This window comes from Haliotis cracherodii, unplaced genomic scaffold (genome assembly GCF_022045235.1).
Source record: "Haliotis cracherodii isolate W230 unplaced genomic scaffold, xgHalCrac1.p SCAF_5, whole genome shotgun sequence".
In the NCBI taxonomy this organism is placed as follows: domain Eukaryota; kingdom Metazoa; phylum Mollusca; class Gastropoda; order Lepetellida; family Haliotidae; genus Haliotis; species Haliotis cracherodii.
The window spans coordinates 9168370-9187166 of record NW_027266308.1 but is presented as its reverse complement, the minus strand read 5'-3'; the positions used below and the strand labels follow the sequence as shown (position 1 = coordinate 9187166).

General features: G+C 39.1%; 1 pseudogene; it reads right to left on the bottom strand.

The window, feature by feature from the left end:
* Positions 1-236: 236 nt before the first annotated feature.
* On the bottom strand, positions 237-17417 carry LOC139442402 (uncharacterized; annotated as a pseudogene).
* Positions 17418-18797: the final 1380 nt, after the last annotated feature.

The following is an 18797-nucleotide window of genomic DNA, read 5'->3' as shown; positions in this document are numbered from 1 at the left end:
ATTTGTCAATTGCTTTACGTTAATTTCTATTAAACAAGTTTTCTATGGCCTTCCACTAAGCACAAACATCAAATATTCAATATTCAAACAACATATCTTCTTAATGTCACTCACTCATTCACTCCAATATCAACCTTTCACTCACTCTTATATCAACCCGGTCCTCATTTTTTTGTAATAGATATACTCTTATGTACTCATAACGCTTTCTCTTAAATAAGCGCATATCCAATCTGTCATGAATCTGAAACAAAATAACGTACTAAAAGTTACATACATACATGACAACTGGACAAAACTGTAACTACATACGTGTATGAACAATTGGTTCAAAATCCATTTACAGCGTTGTTAGATGTGAGAAGAAATATACTACAAATAGGCCTATACATGCATGTATGTAGGAGAATTGCTCACAACTATGCGAGATGTTTATTTGCGCTTCTCAAAACTGTTAACGTGGCAAGCATTAAATATTTAAGTCAAATTTCGAGATAACGATATGTTATATCATGTCTAATTAGACATAAGCGGGTAAATTATATGTATTTGTATAGGCGGTCACGACCACAGACAAGGTTCGACATATCGGTACGTTCGACAAAACAGGGTTCGAGTATACATGTTGAAAATGCAAAAGTAGTATATTTACACAAAATGGTTTCAACGAAGTGACAGTTATCTAAAGGGGAAGTGTACACGCAAAAATCACTTTCTTTCTTTTTCTAAACAAAACGCAATTTTAGAATTAGTTAGTATCTGTGTTTGAAAATATACACTCATTTTTTTTCACAGTGAAAGTAGGAAGCTCACAATAGTGTGAAAGTGATATGCCGTTATGAGGCCTTCGTTTTACGAGCGAAATAGGCCTGAGTTATCCCCCTTAGATTATGACGTAATTGGTGCAAATTCAACGGGGTCCCTGTCTATTCTCAACGCAAAAGATATCAAGGACCAGTTTGCGGTAAAACAACATGGTCTACGACACACTCCGGCGCAGTGGTGTCTCAGCATAACACAATTCTGGCTGGCATCTGAGATGCTAGAATCACAAAACTGTACCTACCCCACATGAAGCGGCTCTAACAAAGCATGATGACGTCATGATGTTTATCAATTGGCACCAATGACGTCATATTGCAAGGGGCATAAGCCATGGTGTTTTTGTTATGGAAATAGAACAGTTGGTAAATGTGAAAAATATGAATCGTTTTAGTGCCAAAAATATGTTAATTAAATATGATGTTTTTATATTTTTGTCGATGACACTTCTATGTTAACACTTTTAATGTGGAAAAAGTACAAGAAAAAATGGTTCATTTCCGTGTGAACTTGCCCTTTAAGGATTACATGACTTCGACCTGCATGACCTCGGCATTTTCTCTCCTCTTTAATATGCTGACAAATCCTTTCATTTATTATTGGTATACTGATATCCACGAACATCACACTCACTCACTCACTCACCCACTCAAGAATTACATACCTGTGTGCCTTGTTTCGAAATGCTTTCTGGCATGGTAGAAAATGAAATCTTCCACCACTTTGAGGAAATAGACGTTCCTGAAAAATATATGAATCGAGTGACAGCAATTTTTGTGATGGCTGAAGCCTCGTGTTTCTGTCACCCGTACAACCATTAGGACAGAACTATGAATTACAACTTACAATCATCAGTCACATACCTTGGACGTCCAAATTGTAGTACAGCATCGGGTAGTATCAGATTTCTTTTTGTGATGTCATAAAGTCTGAAAATGCAAATTAAATAAATCACTACATCATTTCTGTATATTTGTTGGTAGTGTATGCCGTAAAACTATCGGTCAGTTGTGGAAACAAAGCTCATTCGTTCTTAATACCCGCTTGATTCTTATATAGTGATGACAAACAAGCAGAAGCTTCTTGATGGAAAATTAAATATGTTCCTTAAGTTTATTTTATCCTATACTTACCTTGGACCTCTTGTCCTCGTCACCAAATGTCTCCATGGACTGCATCAGTATGGCATATCCCTGAAAGCAGTCATTCTATCATTAAGTCATGTCATGTACTCTCAGTATAAATTTACGTGTAAAAGTTTGGATCGAAAATATCTTCATATACGTGCATATCCGCTTTAGACAGAGGCCGGTTAGACAAATGTCACTGTAAGAATATACCGTTTATCTGTAAGCAAATTTAATATGTAACTCAGTATTTCTGTGTTGAGATGGTTATCAGTATTTCCAAACACTGGCAAATTAATAGGCGTTTTCAACATTCGTGAAGTCACATTAGAGTAATATTTACAACAGCATTGAGGTGGGACATGGCTCTTCTCCTCTCCAGCTTCTTTCGTTGAAAATAAAGCACATGTCTCCTGAACTCTTCAGGTACTTCTTCTGTATCATTTGTTGGGTACCGGTACAGCCTGGGTACATCTTCATCAATTATCTTTTCCAACTAAAGGAACAAAACTTTCCTAGTTATACCGTTTATCAAGTGTACACAGAAACATATTTATATAGTTACAAATCCAATGGAATAAAAACGTCCTCAAAAATACGTTTTCATATTGTTATTCGTGACACATTTACTACAGTCTAGAGATTGGAAATTAACACTATCTATCTATCTATCTATCTATCTATCTATATTGAAACTCACAAGTTGTTATGCCAATATAATATACTACTCAAAATTTGATAAGGATCACTAGGTGATATGTGTGTAAGTTACCACAAACATAACAAAAGACATGCCGCTGACTCAGAAACGTTTTTAATCTTGTTATGAATGAAAATTCTTAAACGGCATGAACTTGTATCAATATGGAATGTTTGAAATCTGCCAAAAAAAAAAAGGCATTTCATTAAAAAATGTTAACAGCAAACAAGAGAAAGAATTACACAGTTATGAGGGATAGTCCATCATTACACTTAGTCGATGAAGTGTCAATATCAAGTATGACCTCCCCTTGCATCAATGACGGCCTGACAACGTCGAGATATGCTGTCAATAAGCACCCGGATGTTCCCAATGGGAAGGTTGTTCCACTCTTCCACGAGGGCATGTCCGAGCTCTGCCAAAGTCGTGGGTTGTGCTCTACGGCGTGAAAGGGCAACCTGCAGCATGTTCCAGACATGCTCAATCGGGTTCAAGTCCGGCGAGCGCGCTGGCCAATCCATGCGGACAATTGTCTCCTGCTCAAGGTACTGCTCAACCACCCTGGCGCGATGAGGACGGGCGTTATCATCCATCAGGATGAACTCAGGGCCAACAGCACCAGCGTAGGGTCTGACGTACACATCGAGGATCTCATCCCGGTACCTCACCCCCGTCATTGTTCCTCTCTCCAGGACATGAAGATCTGTCCTTCCATCTCTGTTGATTCCACCCCAGACCATGATGGAACCACCACCATAACGGTCATGTTCACTGATGTTGGCATCATGGAAACGTTCACGTTGTCGTCGCCACACCCGCTGCCTCCTGTCTGTAAAGTCCAAACAATACCTGGACTCATCGGTGAACAGAACTGGAACCCAATCGTTCCGTGTCCAAGTGACATGATCTTCAGCCCATTCCAATCGCTCCCGCCGGTGTCGAACAGTCAGGGGGATTCGGACACATGCCCTTCTCGAGTAGAGACCTGCATTGTGAAGACGATTCCGTATCGTCTGAGTGGACACATTCACCCCCGAGGCGTTCAGGAGGTCGTTACGCAGGGTGGTTGCTGTCCAGAAGGGATGATTGCCTGATTGGAAATCGTGCAATGGTAGCAAAAGCATGAACTGTGATGTGCAAGGCATTTCCCATGGCATGAAATGCGCGTGCAAGTGTGTTGGAGACGTTTTTGATTTCACTTGAACACAATATTGCCAGTTATGCAGTTATTTTGTTTTTTTATTAAGAAAAATATCTACGATCCTTATCAAATTTTGAGTAGTATATTTACAACTGAAACTGTAGGTCAATATATATGAATGTTCATACCACGTTTCGGAATTCTGATCGTTCCACAGTCCTCAGCTCCTCGAGATCATCAGCAAGTATGTTCACTTGTTGGTCACCATATTCCTTCATGTCTACTGCAGGAACCGCTATTTGTATTAAACAAACATATTGATACTTTGAGTTTATACCATGGGCATCTTTTTCTCTCTGTGTGTTTGTCTGTGTGTGAATGTGTGTGCGTGTGCGTGCGTACGTGCGTGTGTGTCTTAATTCTTATATGAGGTTGGTTTCTAAACAAATACTCACGCATGGCTTTTCTTGTCACTGTCGCCTTTTCGACACATTTTGTGCTGCAATAATATGTAGTAAATTGATAATTATCTCTAGTATTCCCTCTTTCGCAACAGTAAATGCAATTAGTAATTATTCTTTCCCCAATATATTTTAATTGCTGAATGATAACTGCCTGCAAACTTATGTGACTAGTCGATGTGTATCAAGCGACACAAGTATAGAAATTTATTATTCACAAACTTATGATATCGTCTTAATCGTATCATGTTTCAAGCAAAGATTTATTATGATTATTAAAATGTTTTCATATATTATTGTCAAAAGTATCATACCTTTTAAGCTGCACCTCAGGATTCGGTTTCTAAATGAAATACAAACAATTCTATGGTCATTCACAAACCAACTTTTAACAAATGTACACTATTTATCAACTTAAGATACGAACTGTACAACACTTTCGTAAGTCTTCATGTGATGGAACAAGAACAGAACTTTCAGATATTTCATGAATCAGATTTTACTTTCTGTACCTGTGTTTGGATCTTCAATGCCGCATATTCAGCTCTTCGTATTCGTTTCAATGGCAGAGGTTGGTCAGCACACCACGAATCCGAAAATCTCTTCTGATTCAGAAACATATAGAAATGTATTTGTGTCCCGAGCGTAGTAACAGAATTTCAGGAGCGAATACATTTTATATGAAATTTTGAAACATTGTACCATTATTACTAGTTATTATGTTTAATGAATTATAGTACGAATTAAATTACGTCAATTCTATATTACCTTATGAAACCAGAGAGTGCACGTGTATACAACATGTATATAGGGTCGCATCACTTCCATGCAAACTTATGGAGATAAATTCTCTGAATAAAAGTCGGCAAGCACAGACCCCGTTTTTCCGAAAAGCATGGGTTGTTGAAGACCCTTTTCTGACCCGGATCTTCACGGGTGTATTTTAGGTATGAATCATAACAGTTTGTTGTCATGGGTACTTAATGCATTATGTGCATAACACATGCATGTGTACTAGTTGGTTGGTTGGTTTGTTGTTTAACGCTGCACTCAGCCATATTCCAGCTATATGACGGCTGTCTGTAAATAATCGAGTCTGGACCAGACAATCCAGTGATTAATATCATGAGCATCGATCCACGCAATTGGGATAGATGACATGCATCAACCAAGTCAGGGAGCCTAACCCCCCAATCCCGTTAGTCGCCTTTTACGACAAGCATAGTCGCCTTTTACGGCAAGCATGGGTTGCTGAAGACCTATTCTACCCGGATATTCACAGGTCGCATGTATACTAAATGTATTTTCAGTACAACATGAAATGGAATCGACCATCTAGATGTATCAGTGAAACCTCATTATGTTTTACCACTGGAACTTGCTCCAGCAGTCCGTATTTGCTTGGTATTTCCTTTGTTGTATTCTGAAATGGAACGATGTTCCAAGTAGCACATATTTTATAAGTAGAATGGAATTTCATGTGAATTACTTATTGAATATTCGAAATACGGGGCTATATTTGTGACACATACCTTTGGTTAGCTTACGAACAATAAACAGTGGCGTATATGCCCATTACTGTCACAATTATTCACAGTGTACAAATAAAGTACCTTTGGTTCCACATTCTTCACTGCATTCAAAATTTCTTTGGCTATGAAAGAGTATAGCGAGTCTTTCACAGTAGCCTATGTTGTTGTGTTGTGCAATTTTCAGTTAGCCATAAAATATTTAATTGAATAAAATATCACTGGTAAATTATATCTATGTTCATCTCATGTACATAGTTCGTTTCCATGTCATTATGTTAAAACATCAACCATCAAAAGAACTGCATCTATCTTCTATTAAAACGTTTCTTATGACATTCACTGCCCATATATATCTGACAACTGAAGACAGTATAACAACATGCATCCATCTTGAAAACATACCTTTTGTTTCATACCGTACCTCATATTATATTGTTAATCTAGAAGTAGTTCCAACAGTAGCATGTACATGATTAAAACGTCGCCATATACCTAGACTATTGTTTATTGTGGCATTAAAACAACAAACAACATAATATCCCGTCTTAAGGTTTCATATATGTGCAACGATTGATATGTATCCAGTTACCTGTTGCTACATTAAGGGAATGTTTGTCTTCATCAACTTTATTCAATTCATGCAATTCATTTCCTCAATATGTCGGCGTCTTTCGGCGGTTCAGAAACTCTTCCAGTGCATCTTATATCACTTATGATACTGTCAATTTCAGAAAATGCTTTTTCTTGAAGATTTAAGTTTCTTTTCTCAATAATGACAAGCCTTGCAAGGCTAGGCGATTCTTATTCACCAACCGACAGTGAATGATATCTTCTCCTCAACGTCTTCTCTTTACCCATTCCCACTTTATGACAAATAGAGAATACTAAACGAGCTCCTGTGTAATACCAATTTTAGTAAACGAGTGAATAGTTCTGGTATCTCACGATCGAAAGGGATTCCGATACAAGAAACTATTCACGAGTTTCATAAAAATGTTATTAAACAGGAGCGAGCTTAGTAATTCATTTATTACTTGCCGTGTATAACTTTTCTAAATATGTTACTGACCCACTTTTACAAATATGTAAATGTCATAGAACAAACCAGATGATGTCATACTTGGGTTTTGACTATTTGTTAGGATAGGGAAAGGTGACGTCATATTCAATAGTGACGTCATCTGGTTTGTTCTATGGCGTTTCCATATTTGTAAAAGCGGGTCAGTGACATTCGTGTTGATTGCAGTAAATGTTTCAAAACCGATATTGTTGATTCTTTTTATTTGATAACAAATTCAATCCTTTTTAGCTATTATAACGGTAACGCTATTTTTCAGGGCATTATCATTTGCAGAAACCCTCGGTCTTAATGGAAGACCTCGGGCTTCCGCAAATGATAATGCACAGAAAAATAGATTTACCCTTATAGTAACATAAACTTACGTCTGTCGTTGCTCTACTATCGACTTGTAGAACAGGATCCTGCATCAAAAAGATTACAACACGTCACAATACCCTCTGACGTAATATGTAGAATATTGTTACAAGATCCAGCCACGAAACAATGTCATGTGACGTCAGCATAGCATCAGGGTTGAGAGGGTCACTGCGTGTGCATACCCTCTCAGTGATCTATCGTCACTACACGCAATGTCGTTGAATAAGCCCATGTTGGGAGTTTTCAATATTTGTTACTGAAACTTGTTCCCGCAGTATATAAGCACGCGCTTTGGTATTATACAACGTGTTTTACAGCTGTATGTTTATTAAACGGGTGATCTCTTTACGGGCGAATAAAAAAACTATATATTCCCTTGGCATATTTTGTCTTCAGTTTAAAATTGTAACTGCAGATATTTCTAAAAAGCAATTCTGACCTTTTGAACAAGTGGCGCCCGGCGTCTCCTTTTGGACTTGAAATGTTGCCATCCCTCTATAACTTGACTTGATAAAGCTGCGTTTCTCTGCTTACCCCGAAACAAATAACATATTCTAAAATAGCAAGTGATATATTCAAGGACGAATATTGTTTTGGTATTTGCACACATTATCACAATTTGTAACAAAGTTGATTAATCTATTAATGAATGACATGGCATCTTGTAAACATATCTACATATCATTTTGTACATATGATATGTATATATCACGGTATGTTGAATATCCTGTCACTTACCCCCCGCCTTTGACACAGCACATACAAGAAGACGTTTATTATCTGCAAAGAAACATAATATTATTAACGTTATTGTTCCACTTTATCACCGTTTAATAAATGTACTTCATGTGTATACAGTGGTGTACACATACCTCATCATTTAACCAGCCCACAGTCCATCTGGTCTCTTTGTCAATTTTCACTCTCAGCTGGTCTTCTGTTTCTTTCGGAAGTATTGGTGCTATTGTCAGAATATCCAATTTTGATATTCGGTAGGGACCTATCGTCACTACTATTTCGTCCAATCTTCTGTCATCATTACAGATATCTTGAAACTGAAAAACATACAACAAATTATATCTATATATCAAAGATATCATTGTATCCGCCAAGTTTATATTTCCTTTATATATTGTAAGTTATAGGTTACAAGTAACAGTTAAAGTTAAACCGCCCTGTAATAACAAACATTATTACATGACTCTCTACCTTAAGGCAGTTCCTCCTGTATCGTAAGCATATTTGTAAAGATGAAAATATCAATATGTTTCATCACACTCACCACATCCTCCGCCGGCAATGGTGATGAATCTGCTTGCGCGGTGGAACATTCCACTTGTCCTAAAATAACAATATTAATGACGGATTGTTTCAGCAACAGATTGCTAAAATGACATATACGTAATGTAATACTTTTTTATTACTTGTACTTATATACATTGCAAGTGATTCCATGGCATTTCATTGACTAACCAAGGAATTTTAGGCGGAAACAAAAACCGAAAAATATTTAGGTCACTAAAGAACAACTGTGTTATGATTGGCTTATGAAGTGTGTGCGCTGTTTTAGCTCGAAATGTTGGCTACAGTTGTTTGTTTAATGGACAGTCTGTGAAGTTACTATCGTTGACGTACTTATTTATGCTTTTGTACACAGTGTGCAAACCGGTTTTTACCTTTATAGCAACATAAAAGCAAAAGATATATATTGAAGTTAATTCTTAAATGTAACACGTCAAGGACAGAGATTAACCAGTCTCGATAATCTGACGAAACAGATTCCACTGGGCGTAAAAGGCTCAATAGTGGTGATAGTTAAAGGAAATATTCCGCGTTGTATGCGGTTGTATTAGATTCTATACTTTGTGACCGCCTCCGTGGTCTCGTGGTAGAGCGTCCGCCTGGAGAGCGGAAGGTCCGGGGTTCGATCCCCAGCCGCGTCATACCAAAAGACGTTAAAAGATGGTACTTGTTGTTACCCTGTCTGGCGCTCGGCATTAAGGGGCTAAAACAAGGACTGGTCGGCTCGGAGTCAGTATACTGTGTCTGAGTGGGGTATTCATGTTAAACTGCGGCATGGTATCTCTGTGCTAGCACTATAAATCGGCATCAGTCCGGACTAGTACAAGCAGCCACACAAACACACACATGTACATGCACGTCGCTATATAAGTGCAATAATCTTGGACGCGACGTTAAACCTCATTTCACCTCACCTTCTATACTTTGTATTTATTTAGAATAAGTCGCCAGCGCTTGTCTTAAGAGACGACTAAAATGTATCGGATGATAACACTTATTATGCCAACCACTGGCCCAGGTTCTTGAATTAGAAGAATTGATATAGAAGAACTGTTGGTGAAAGCAAATGTGTGGCAAAAGTGGGTACTTATTTCATATTTGATCTTTTAGTTACTTACCCGTATGAATGAAAATATTGAATATAGAATACTTACCAGCACGTTGGAAATCTAGACTTTGATAATGTGCTTCATGGTAGTGACCTAACATAATAGCCGCTCCTGGTCCACCAGATATCATTACAACATTGCTGTCGGACGCGGTTCCATCTTCGGAACTTGTGAAAACGGCAATGTCCTTTTTGAGAAACTGCGATGTTCTCTGTACTACAAGGTGATCAACGTATTCACCCGGTGTAGACATGGCCTCCAAGTAAAGGTTCCAGGTTTTGTGCCGTTGCACATCGACAAAATTGGATAGGTGTGTGCCTCCTTCCTATAGAAAACAAGTATATATAATTGACGTTACACAAGCAGGTTTAGTAGCATTTTAATTAGTAATTCATCATATATCAATTTTAGGCACACTTGGGGTGTGGGTGTAGTATTGTGGCTGAAACGTTTGCTTGTCACGCCGCAAGCCATTGTTACATTTCCCACATGAGTACCATCTATAGATCTAATTTCTGAGGTCATCAACGGTTCCATTGACCGGCTAAAACCACAATCACTCTCTGAAATTAAACACCTACATGCGCCTTAAACTCTAATCATAGTGAGGTGAGGTTGAATGGGGCGAGGAACAAGAAGCTGTCATCTATTCGCTGTGAAGAGTTACGTCCATTAACCATGTTAGAAAATACCGACCATGTACACAGCTATAGAACTGACCTTATCCTCCACTTTAGTCGGCATGTTTTATACCAGTCGTGGAACTGCCTTGTCCAGCGAAATTTCGTACCTCCACCTGAACCCCACTGAATACCTGTGTTATGAAATTGAATGATGTGCGCAGACATCCTGTATCATCTGTATTCACTTATCGAGTGTATCTGCACCCGAAGGGCAACCCCAGTACCCTCACCAGACCAATAACACGTCACAGTGGTTATCTGCATGCACTCTCTATGTGATTCCTTGGCAATGCTGTTTTCCATTATGTTGTTATCTGATTATGTATTATCCTTTCGAAATGTGTTCCTGGACACAGATTAATTTGAAGCCAATACTAGCCTATGTACTCGCCAAAGCATATATCAGTGGCATGCGTCTTCCATGACAGCTCGCCCTTATATAGAAAGGTTCTGTATGAGCTTACATATGCACAAATATATGGTCCGGTGTGCACTTACATAAGGATACCTCCGTAGGCTGTCAACTACTGCCATCCTTCGTCCCCTGTTGTCAAACACTGATCTGGTATCGAGGCGTTGAAGCTGATCCACAACTGCGTGGAAAAAACAGTTGCCATCTCCGGGAGTTCTCCCTCTAAAACGCAGCCCGTGTTCGGTTACCGAGGCCAGAAGTCGTTCTGATGTCCCTTGGCAAAACGTTGTCACGTTTGATGGACTAGCCTTCTGCAGTGCTTCTTGCAGTTGTTTCAATGTAGGTTTGTGATCTGTATCATACAAAAGTACAATAAAAAGTAGGCAATATGTGTGTGTGTGTGTGTGTGTGTGTGTATATATATATATATATATATATGTGTGTGTGTGTGTATATATAATTATATATATGTGCGTGTGTGTGTGTGTGTGTGTGTGTGTGTGTGTGTGTGTGTGTGTGTGTGTGTGTGTGTGTGTGTGTGTGTGTGTGTGTGTGTGTGTGTGTGTGTGTGTGTGTGTGTGCGCATGTATCAATCTAGGCACGGATCGAGTCCATAGTCTGTGTGTGCATATCTTTAAATATTATGTTCACTAGGATGAGTCGTAACGAGGATATTCCATCACTGCCATACAGTCAAACACTTGTATGCAGAAACCCTAAGTTCAAGATGAAAATGCCCAAATGATCAATACTGACACTTCTCAATTCTTCGTGATAGGGAATTTCCAGGAGTTTCCCATGGGGATGTGGAAGAAGTCCGCCATTGTTTACGACAATTTCTGAAATACAGTCTCATGAAGACATGCATCTAAATTTCAATGTGTGTTGTTCATACGCTTATAAACGTCAGTTTCGTGGTCATGTGACCGGCCTCTCGTCAAATGAAAAATACTTCATGACATGAGAACTTCACATTAAAACATTATATTAATGTGTTAAAAATACATGCAGGTCAACAGATCCATCAGTGAAATGACTAATATTTGATGCCGCTGTTAGCACTATTCTAGCAATATCCCATACAGGGACATAAGACATTTGCTTCATGCATTTCTCACGTGTGAAATCGGACATTGACCATCGGGAAGAACACCGACCTCTATGGTACCACACTGCCCAACAGATACATAAATGTTACTTACATTTGAGCGATATTTTCTTGTGCTTCTGTGCGTCTCCAGTCCTCGTCCAAAGGTCTGTTTTCACTGTAAATATGAGAGGTCAACACGATTATCCGACGAAGCAGATTCCATTGGTTGTAAAAGGAACAATAGCCTTGAAAATTATATGAATGGATCACTGAAAAACAACAGATAAAGTTTAACATGCCACTGTAAAAGTTCAAATAAAATACAACAAGAGCCTTTATTATTTCTTGTCATCTAACTTATAATTAGACATGGCACGTAATGGGTGCTAAATCATGCTGCATGTTTAGGTACATGTATATCAACATGTTAGAAATAAATTGTATCAATTTACATTCTTTTTCTGCTGCATTGTCCAAATCTGGAAGGTAAAATGTCACTTTGGAAATGAAATACGACGCTTGTGCGTGCTGATTGGCGTATATCGTCAAAATTATGTCAACCTATTATATTGTATTCAATTTCTTCATATGGACGGTGGAGTACCCTAGTGGTTAAAACGCTTGCTTGTCACGCTTAAGACCCGGGTTCGATTCCCACATGTGAAGCCTATTTATCATCCAAAACTGGCTCCCACAGGATATCGCTGCAATGAAATTACATCACAATGCTTTGCAGACCATTGTGACGTCACTGGTTACCATGACGTCACAATCAAATGACATCACTAATGGCTCTGCTACTGAAGCTGTTTGCAGTACTTTTTACACTGAAGACACTGCTAATTACTGTCTCCAAATTGAAAAAGTTGGAAGAATGATGTTGGATGATAAATAAAATCTCACCCTCGTGTCTTTTGACATCAAATATATCAACACTCGTTGATAAAAGTGGCAAAAATCCTCGGCAAGCCTCGGAATTTTTCCACTTTTATCAACTCGTGTTGATATATTTGATATCAAAAGACACTCGGGTGAGATTCTCTATTTATCATCCAAAACTGGCTCCCACAGGAGATATCGCTTGGATTAGATCAAGCGATATCTACACTGTAGATATCGCTGCAATGAATATAAATCACAATGCTTTGGAGACCATTGTGACGTCACTGGTTACCATGACGTCACAATCAAATGACATCACTAATGGCTCTGCTACTGAAGCTGTTTGCAGTACATTTTACTCTGAAGACACTGCTAATTATTGTCTACAAATTGAAAAAATTGAAAGAATGATGTTGGATGATAAATAGAATCTCACCCTCGTGTCTTTTCATATCAAATATATCAACACTCGTTGATACAAGTGGCAAAACCCTCGGCAAGCCTCGGAATTTTCCCACTTTTATCAACTCGACGTGTTGATGTATTTGATATCAGACACTCGGGTGAGATTCTCTATTTCTGGTGTCCCTCGCCGCAATATTGCTGGAATATTGATGAAAGCGGCGTAAAACCATACTCACTCACTCACTTCCCAATAAACGTCATCTATGATCATGTCATAGAATGCCACTTATAAGTTCTTACCTGAAAGATGCAGGCTGTCAAACTTGTCATGACGTATTTCACCAAACGAAATGTCTGTGTTCAGTTTTCCTTTGATTGCTTCTGTCATTTTCCTGTTTGTATGTTCATTGTGAAAATGTAGAAGCAATCGCCGGACAAACATGGAGTTTCCCGGCGACAACGCATCTAGAAAGTAGTTGTTCCCGTTCATTTCCCTGTGCAGCTGCTCTTCAACTTGTGAATTTATTGAGCCCTTCATTTCGGGAACAAACGTTATACGCCTTAGGAGTTCCTCATCTGATTTTGTATTCCCTTCATGAAACCTATCCAGCAAACAGAACGTTTCATTTGAGGTTGGCAAATCATTGTCGGAGACTGGTGCTACTGTCACCCATTCCTTTATGCAAGGTATACTCTTTGAAAATACCCCCTCCTTAGTTTTTTTTATGTTGTCTGCGGTCGCTTCAGCCAAGCGTCCTTCGTTGGGCGAGAACATGTTCTTCCGCCGCTTGTTACCATGGCGTGACATCATTGGGGCTACGTCACTAATGATGACTGGCGGTTGTCTTGACATAGATAGAATTATGTCGACATGGTCTCTGACACTTTCAGGCCTCAGAATAGCTTCGAATGCGTACACTATTCTATGGGGACAGGACGCTGATACCCATCCACCTGAATGAACATTAACATAGTGATGGGACACATTTGGTTTAACCTTGCTTTTAACAGTATACTATATCCTCCAGAAGTCAGATTGTGGAGTTTCAAGTTACAAAATGACATTCCATTAACAGACTCAGTGCTGGTTCTTATGCAGAGGGGGCTGGGGATGGCTTATCTTGAAGACATTTAACGGAAATAATATTACCAAGCAAAAGCCACTGTGTTACAAAGTAAGTAGTTATTTTGCATCACTTGGTCTGGCACTTGAATGTTGGAACACACACAGAGTACACATACATTGAACAATACCCTAAATTGCATGTTTATATTAATAATATGTTTTATTCATCATTTTAAATGCCATAGTAGGCATAACTACCAGAATGGCCCCATATGCTTGAAAATAACTTGTTGAAGGTTGATTTGCTTTTCAACTTTTCCTTCAAGCTGTTGATCATCTCTAATTTGGTCCCTTTGGCGTCTACTTCCATCTTTGTACACCAGTGCCGTACATCCAGAACCTACATGATATGATATAGAAAATGTCGAAAACATGAGTGATTATGCTTATCATATCATATCATATCATATCATATCATATCTCAATTTGTAATATTACTACCTACGCCTATCAAGATTGCAAGAATTATACAAATGTGCCTAGTTGATATCAATAAGGCCTTTCGATTATGTCATATTTACCTTCTTTTCACATAACATTTGGATCAGGAAATCTTCAGTCAGTTCCTTATCCCCTGTATCAAAATCTGTATCTTGAAGATGGGTTCTGAGAAATCGTACTTTTTCAGCTTCAGTGTTGAAAACATTTTCATCTATTCTGGCTAATCCAATGAAAGGAGCCCAGTTGTCATAACTAGGTGTAACACGCCCGACGTTGGCTGCTTCTGTCAGGGAATGAAATGATACATACATTATAGTGTATATAAACAATATCCTTACAGTAAGTTTAATTTTAGCCCCCCCCCCCCCCCCCCCTCTCTCTCTCTCTCACACACTCACTCACTCTCTCTCTCTCCCTCTCTCTCTCACACACACAGACAAGATGAGTCATTTATAATACAATATGAGGATTTGCACCTTTTCCAAAACCTCGAAGTAAAATAGACGCCTCCACCGTTTGGCTCCAAAACACATCCATGTTGATTCCATCTGTAGCTGTTTCTGTCCCTGGTACTTGTGACACTGTAAGTAATACATGTTTACCATAAGAGACGAGAGAACAGGGATTAGGAAACATCATTATGGGATATTGTTTGTGACCAACCATAAGATAATGGACCTTACATTTTTGCTTTCCATTCTTATATTTTGAAACTACATCGTTAATGCGCTTACACATTTCTTAGACACTGGAAGTTATAAAATAGACTTAAATGCTAATGGAAATGCACATTTCCTATTTGCATCTGTCACCAGGCAACATGGAAAACGGCCACAGATGTCACAGGTAAAGTTGTACTTGTGATCGCACATTGCCTCAAAGTGCAGATATCCCTGTAACATTTTGCCTCCGGGAAAATGTAAACCGGAATCGTCTGATAAGATATCGGCAGCCCTTCCTACGGCTGTAGGATTCTGAAACCATTAAGCAGGCGAAATTGATCACATTCATTATGCCGATTTGTTAAACTAATCCTAAGTTAACAGTCAAAAGTGTTTAAAGTCCGAATGTCACCGGCCCACATCAAGTGCATATATCAACAAACAATGCGCCATACAACAATCAGATATCACGATGACATAAATATGCAAAGTGTTGTTTTGGAGAAGGGAGTCGTCCATAAACTAACTAAATTAGGTATAATGTACCTTCAAGTTAACTCTGAACCAGTGGCACAGGCGAACTGACAGGAACACGTGGTCGTCAAAATTGTGTATACCATCCCTGTGCTCTTGGTTCCTGTAGAAGTGACCGCACGCTTTGCACTTCTTTATGAAAACAGCTTCATCTGACAATGAAATAATGTAATTAAAACATTGTAGAGAAAAGTCATATTCAAAATTATACTATTATGATACACTATACAGGCAATCGCACCCTTGTGTTTTTTATGCCAACTATATCAACACTGTTCAATAACAGTTTAAATCGCCATAGCTTGCCCAGTTTCGATGGTAGACAGATTAGTTATGCCATTAGATAGTGATGTCGTGACAACTGATGACGTCACAATAGTCTGGAAAGCATTATGATGCAGTTTCATTGAAGCAATATGTCCTAGGTAATATCGCATCATCTCACCCAAGCAATATCACCTGTCGGATTACAAATTACAGTCCACATTCATAAATTGGCTCTCATTTGCTAGGAAGTAATTTTCATTTGTTTGCATAAATTGTTGTAAGGTATTCACAGTCACCATACATACCTGTATACACATGACCTTAATCGTATATCTTCCCCTTTCTGGTTACCAGATACTGGTCAAGTTCTCCTCCATCTGCACACATTACACAATGTGCTTCGATAGGTGACAAGTTTTCTAGATGTCCTAATGGGGCATTTTCCAGAACTTTAAAATCTGGTGGTATTTTCTTCCTGGACTTTAGATAATTTGCCATTAAACGTGCACCTTGTCCGGATGGTGGGTATGTCTTACAGAAGCTGCTTCCGGAATCTTGTAAGGTTCGGGTTTCAAAGGTGACCGATGTTGTTGGTTCCTCGCTACGATAATGTCCACTACAGATGTAACCGCTTCCCTTCGAGCTAATGTGCAGCAACTCTGGGTGTTCCTGTGCCAAATACCATTTGACAAGAGTCTTGTGTACGCAAGATTTGGTGGTTTTACAGCAAACACAATCCAGCTGTCCTTTGTCCTTGTAGAATGTGACTACAGCGCGACCGAGTTTAGCCCAGTATTCCTTCGTTCCATCATACACGGAGAAATAAACGCTGTTTACAGAGTGCTTCTGCTCCCATAAAACGACGACAGGTATTTTGCTTTGTTCTGCAGTGTCTACAAGCTTCTGGGCAACCTGCATGTTAGCAGAATGTATTACCTTCTGTTGACAAAGATTTTCAGCATGTTCTGACTGGAGGTGTACTTCTTTCGGGCATTCACTTGCAAACATAACTGATTGCAAATGGGGGCACTGATAAATACCTACATTGCCCCTTGCTGCAACACCCAAAGCTAAATTGCAATTTTCATGTTCACATTGTATCTGCTGTGTGACAGTGTTCATTTGTACATGAAGTGGGTAATCTGGACCGATACTGGACTTGCTGATCATGTAGAGACCGCGGTGTTTATCAACGCATTTCCACGTTGGTATGACTTGGTTTTCACTTCATCCTGTGCATTGTGTGTCTCAATATGTCTTTTAATGTTTTTCTTAGAGATCATTGCATTGCAGAAAAAACATGTCTCTTTCGGAACTTGCTCTCTCTTCACTTTTTGGATGCTAGGGGACTCTGCTGAAGTTCTTTCCTCAGAAGCTGTCTGGTTTGTTGTCAGAACAAAAGGGCAAACCTTGGTCGTGTGTCGGACAAATGTGAACTTTCTCCGGAAGAGTTTACCACACGGGCAGTGGTAATGGCACCGGTCTTGTCTGGGAGTACAATCCAAAAAGCAGCTTAACACCCATAAATCTGCAAGGACACAAATACGGATTATTATACCGGACCGCCTCCGTGGTCTAGTGGTAGAACGTCCGCCCGGTGAGCGGAAGGTCCGGGGTTCGATCCCCGGCCGCGTCATACCAAAAGATGGTACTTGTTGTTACCATGTCTGGCGCTCGGCATTAAGGTGCTAAAACAAGGACTGGTCGACTCGGAGTCAGTATGCTGTCTGTGTGTGGGGTATTCATGTTAAACTGTGGCATGGTATCTTAGTGAGCTAGCACAATAAAACGGCATCAGTCCGGACCAGTACAAGCAGACACTCACACAAACACTCACACAAACACGTGCATGCACGTCGCTATATAAGTACAATAATCTTGGACGCGACGTTAAACCCCATTTTACCTCACCTCACCTCACTATTATACCATATAAACTGGTGCGTTGGGCTTGTGAGGTTGAGTAATAGACACCGTTTTACACGTATGCGTAATGCCACGTATACGCTAGTTACATACCACGCAATATTAGATTAATAACAAACACCAATTTATACATACCCCCAACTTTGACGGCATGTTGTGTGTGCTTGTTTATGTGTCCTTCCTTGATATTGTACCGCCGTGACGTTGATTCTGGACACAGTTTGCACTGGAATATTCCATCAACTTTAGCCAGTAAACTCTTACATGTGCCGAGCTCTTTTGTGTGCCATATGTCTTCATTCTGTAGACAAAGGTAGAAAGTCTAAAATCAACAAGTTTTCAAAAGAAGTCCTATTTTTCTATTGCTTAAGACTCCAGGACACTGAGTGGCGTAAAGCCACTTACATTTATGAGTACTAAATGAAACATAACGCTTCGATATCCATTATCTTCGCCGTGCATTTATGAAAACCGGTAACCAACTGAAGGTAGGGTGCTACAATGTCTAGGTTACATGGCCACTGTAGATAATAATACTCACGTTTGTTTCACAACGTCCATGCCTGGAAGAAATAAAATAATGACAATATATAAACATTTGAAGAAATGTGTACAACCATTAGAATTCTATAATTTATGTTAACACTGTTACCAGTTTTTAGCACAAGGTGTAGGCAGTTTAAACTAGAACCAATGTCTTTATACCTAGGAATATATGCTCTTGGTTTATGTATATC